This window comes from Pelobates fuscus, chromosome 5 (genome assembly GCF_036172605.1).
Source record: "Pelobates fuscus isolate aPelFus1 chromosome 5, aPelFus1.pri, whole genome shotgun sequence".
NCBI lineage: Eukaryota > Metazoa > Chordata > Amphibia > Anura > Pelobatidae > Pelobates > Pelobates fuscus.
The window spans coordinates 14,744,953-14,750,967 of record NC_086321.1 but is presented as its reverse complement, the minus strand read 5'-3'; positions in this window follow the sequence as shown (position 1 = coordinate 14,750,967).

Here is a 6,015-nt window from a genome sequence, read left to right as displayed (position 1 = left end):
TCCATAATGTAAAGCATTTAATGTTTAATGCTGTGATATTACTTCCCTATATTTCCAACTAGCTTATATTTGCTTTTAATACGTTTTTATTTTTATTTTTAATTTAACGCTTAACTTTTTAAACCCATTTATTCTGCCACCACTCCTGCTGCTATTTCCTCGCCTCTTCTTCTAACAGTTTAAAAAAACCACAACGTATCAGCACAGCTGGAGAAACAGAATCCTATAAAGTTAAGCGTATCATTAGATAAGATACATAACTTTATTTAGTTGTTAAACTAGTTATAAAACACCTATACTTATATATATTTATTTTTTTATTTAAAATTGAATTAACGTTTATTTGAATGTAATGGGAGTAAATTCACTCAAAGTTCAGTAAGTGATGATCTGTAGCACTTTTAAAACATATACAATATTTAACAACAGGATGGAAATCAGTTCTGATATTGGAACAGCATGAGGAGATTTTATGCGATGATGAAACAATATGTGAGCTTCTCTGCTTCAAACTCAGCCACATTTCATTTCTGCAGTTTCAAGAATAATATAATTCACTGAACCAATTTATTCTTTCATAAAATGTTACTGATTATTGAAGAATGATGGCACACCAAGACGGACGCTACTTCACAAACCTAAGAAGTAAATTCCCATTATTCTGGGTTCCATCATCTCGTCCAGACAAGTTTCCGCTTTGCGAAAACACGAAGTAACATTTTATGTGACAAAGGGATGCCTCTCGATCACTGGTTTATCTGCGTACAGACATTCAGTAAGAGCCACTGATGCACACACGATTATAAAAATACCCATTTTCTAAACTGAGGGCTGCTTTAAGTGAACATCAATTTTTACATTTATGAAATCTGCTATTTGGATATATGTCCCATGAGAGGTGATGGATACTGGAGGTATAAATGTATTGCTGAGATCACAGCCCCCTCTCATGTGTTTGTCTCCTGAGTGAGGAATAAAGCTCAGGGCTGGACCCAAACCACACAGCATTGCTAACAATGAGCATGCGGTTTGTTCCAACATTCCTTCCTCTTGCAGGTTACGAAATAAATGACTAGACCGAGAAGTGACTTTTGGAAGAGGATTGATATTCATATGTGATAACCCGTTGGGGTTTTTGTTGCAGCGGAACAGAACTCCCTTATACAGACAACCCTCAGGGGCACCTGAAGGTGAGAACATGGCCCTGAAAGGTCAGTGGTGGCATGGGGCTTTTCATAAGAAAAAGAGTCAAGAGACAAAAGGTGAAGTCAGGTGGTCCAAGGTCAGGGCAGGCAGCGAGAAGGCAGGAGAAAGCCAGAGGCAGGATTAATCTTTGTTGCAGCTATCATCTATTGGATTCAGTCTAAGTCTAAACCAGCTTGCTGCCCTGATATCCATGTCCCGGGGCTTGCCGACTTAGGACTTTACAAATGATTTAATACTGTTAAAAAAGCATCTTAAATGATTTATCTACAAAAATTCCCATAGACTTTATTGGTGTCTTCTGCAGATAAATCCTTCGGAAACATTTTCTAACAGTATTTAATTTGAAAAACTTATGGTTAGTGATTAGAGATAAATTGAACAGAATCATTAAACACAGTACAGAGTCATTGTTAAAAAAATAAGATTAAAAAATAAATACAATATTGAAATGGATACAAAGATGATGAATTGTTAAGGGAACTCTAATAAAAATATAAAAAGTATAAGAATATAATGAACTATATTTATGTATTTCTCAGCCCTATGACATGGTAGCATTACTAAAGGGTATCTCTACTCTTAAGTGTCCCAGTAATGCTCTTAAAGGAACACTCCAGACACCTAAGGTAATTTAGCTTGCTCAAGTGCTGTATGTGTGAAAAGTGTGTCCTCATTTTTTTCATTTTCCAAAAAGAACAGATTTTAAAAGAAATTGGCACTTTTATAAATTGAACTTTTTTTTTTAAAATCTTTTTTGTATCATGCACAATTCCCACATGCATGGAAATGACACCTCCAAACACAATCAGTTAACACACAAATTATTGTATTGATCTTGTACATATTGAATATATCATTCAAATATTCACATAAAAGGTTGGAAAAAGTAGGTGAACTAGGTTGGAAAAAGTAGGCTAGTGACTTCAACAAAAGCGATTTAGATTTGAAATTGGCAAACCTGGTGTCTACGTAACAAAACGAGATTGGAGATAGGCTAGAGCTACTTCGATTTAAAAAAAATTAAAAAAATTAAACATTTTGAGTTTGCCATTCACAAAAGGCATCTGTTGTGAACCATACCTCACAAAAAAACAACAACAATCTTTCAGAAGACCTGTGGTCAAGATTTGTTGCATTGCTAAAGCTGGAGAGGTTTACAAAGTTATCTCAAAGAGCTTAAATATTCACCTGTCCACTGGTAGACAAACAGTCTATAAATGAATAAGTACTGTTTCTACTTTTGCGGCAAGTGGCCATCCAGCCAAGATGACTCAAGAGGCACATTGCACAATTCTCAATGAGGTATAAAAAGAACCCTGGTGTGGCAGCTTAAAGAAAACTTGAAAAAAATATTGGAACCGGTTAACATCTTTTTGAGTCAAAAATATGGCAAACATTGAACAGGCATGGTGTCCATGGCTGGACATCATGAAGAAAGCCACTGGTGTCCAAAAAAAAAAAAAAAAACATTGCTGCACACCAGACATTTGTCAAGTGGGATGCCACCTTGATACCCCATAACACTACTGGGAAAATGTTTAGTGGACTGATAAAACTGAGATTGAGTTCCAGAACTATGTATGGTGTATAAAGGACGCGGCATACCAACTTAAAATCATCATCCCAACGATTAAATACGGTGGAGACAGCATCATGATTTGTGGCTGCTTTAAGGTCTTCAACATTTGCCATCACCAAGGTAAAAATTAATTCCCAAGCTTATCAAGATATCCTACAACATAATTTCAAGGTGGCCGTGTACCTGCTGAAGCTCATTAGATTTTGAGTGATGCAAAGTAAAACCAATACAGAATGGCCTACAATTATTTAAAAAAAAATTAAATCTGCTTTTTGGAGTGTCCCAGTCAGAACTCAGACCTTAACCCTATGGAGAGATAGTAGAATGACCACAAGAGAGCTGCTCACATCAGACATCCTAAGAATATGACTACTTTACAGAATGGCTTTAGCTTAGTCAGAGTGGTCCAAACTTCCTGCTGAACGTTGTGGAGGTCGAATACAAAGCAATCAGAAATGCTTAGTTGAGGATATTGCCAAATTACGATTAACTAGCTATTAAATCTAAGTGTTCACTTACTTTTCCATAGCACTGTGAAGGGTTAATACAGACAAACGATTAGAATAGTTTGTGTGTTAGCTAAAGCACTGTTTGTCTATACTCGTGACTTTTTCTTGCCAGTGTTTTTTTTTTTTTATTTTATATATGTACAATACACACACAATAAAAGCCCTGGACGGTTCCAGTATTAAATGTGCAAACTTGTTAAGGAGTTGGATAGACAGAATCTTTAAAATGGATACTGCATATCCAAAACCAGTCACAACAAACATGTCAAAAAGAAAATACAGAAAATATAAAAGTAGGGATATTAATTCTAAATGAATATATCAGTAAAGCAATAGGAGGTTAAGATAAAAACACACAGCTTCTGTAGAACCATGACTGATTTTGTAGCTGTGGAAACCGTTGGAACAAGTGGAAAAAGAATGTAGGAAAGATGACCTACGCGCACGGTTTACAAAATGTGTGGACATTCTTGTCTAGCTATTCATTTTGGCAGCATATAGTTGTTGAACAGTCTATACATTGTGCAATTGGCTGTTTCATTGATCTTCTGGCAGAAGTAATCAACAACTCCGGTGAACGGATGGCGTTTTTTTTATTATTTGTACATAGCACAATACGTATCAACTAATCTGTCAATGGGGATGACTGTACATGAAAGACAACCATAGTCTGGGCTTCCAAGTATTATAAAATCAGCGTTGCTATTGATGAGAACCCTTGTATGAGATGCTTGTTGGGAAACACTGTTAAAAAAAACATTAATTACCAGCTCCCATGAGAGGATTGAAAAAAAATGAATATTTATGATAAATGTTCTTATCCAATCTAACATTGAAATGTTCTAAAGACAGATTATCATCAACTTTCTTAGCTGCAAATATTGGGTTTTAGAAGGGCACCCGCCATGATACAACTCTGGACTGGTGGTATTGTGTTTATTTATAATAACACTATGCTTGTTTCCCCCCTTTAAAATATATATTTACCTTAAAGCATGAAAACTAAATGAAACTAGGTATTAAGCGCTTCTACCGAGGCTTCATCAAATACCAATTATTCCACGTGGTCCCAGGCATGGCTTTCCAAATCTACTGTATAGGTTTTTTTTTTTATTTGAAAAACTAGCTTAACTACATTTATTTTGGATTATTTGAATAAATGCCCAAGCCTTTTTTACCTGCAGTAATGTTATGCTTTGAAATGTTTGGGCTAAAATCTTCTTGTTTAATGTGCTATGTTTCTCCGTAGAAGAGGACATTTTATTTTCCTTTTAGGGTCTGATGAGAGACCGACCACAACAATGAGTTTTAATCTGCGGATTCAGAAGGATTAGTTTGTAGAGCTCCTCTTATCTCACTGTCCAAGAAAACACTTTTGGAAAAGGCAAATGTGAAACCGTGAAAACAGAACCTTTCCCATGGAAGCTATCAACATTCCTGCAACTGAGTGAACGCTGCCTTTCCCTTACCAATAGGTGGGCGCTGGCAGAATGCAGTTTTGCTTCAGTATTTTTCTAAAAGATGCAATATAGTCAATAAATAGGACTCTGAAAGAGCTCTTGGGAAGGTTGCCACACAGATCATGTGCAATGTGAGACATATGGAGATCTCTGTGGCACATAGTTTCTTTATAGAAAGTAAATTAATTAGGATGCTGTTCAGGTAAGGAGTGAGTGAATTACCAAAGATGAAAATCCAAACTATAAAAGCACCCCGCCCCTTAAGCACACGAGAAGCTGAACCAAGTCAAAATGGAAACCTCACTTACTGAAAGCGGTGGTCCAGAAAGGCAAAATGAGGTTCAATGGATGGATCAGAATAAGCATTTATGGATATCATAAATTCCCTCAGGCATGGCATTAAAAATGGGTCGTGGATGGGTATTCCAGCATGACAATGACTCAAAACACACAGCCAAGGCAACAGAGGAGTGGCTCAAAAAGAAGCACGTTAAGGTCCTGGAGTGGCCTAGCCAGTCTCCAGACCTTAATCCCATAGAAAATCTGTGGAGGGAGCTGAAGGTTCGAGTTCCCAAACGTCAGCTTCAAAACCTTAATGACTTTGAGAGGATCTGCAAAGAGGAGTGGGACTAAATCCCTCCTGAGATGTGTGCAAACCTGGTGGCCAACTACAAGAAACGTCTGACCTCTGTGATTGCCAACAAGGGTTTTGCAACCAAGTAGTAAGTCGAAGGGGTCGAATACTTACTTCACTCATTGACATGCAAATCAATGTATAATGTTTTTGACATGCATTTTTCTGGATATTTTTTGGTTATTCTGTCTGTCACTGTTAAAATACACCTAACATTAAAATTATAGACTGATCATTTCTGTCAGTGGGCAAACGTTCAAAATCAGCAGGGGATCAAATACTTTTTTCCCTCACTGTAGACAGTCAGTTGACGGACTTTCAGGGAGTTTATAACCCTTAGAAATAATCCTGAAGGAGAGCATAGACATGCTCAGTTGAAAAAAAGCAAAGTATGAGTCCTCAGGGTGCTGTATCCCACCATCCCCTTAAAAAAAATAATAAATAAATAAAAAAAGTATACTGAATCTAGAGTCCCTAAACTGGCAAAACATCAATTTTTGAACCAGTGGTAGAGAAATAAAGTAGAAGCCCTCCTTATACGATGATATCCAAACAACCTAAATCTCATGGCCCAGAAAGCAGCACCAAAGAGCGTCGTTATAATGCACTTAAGAGGCATGATTTAAA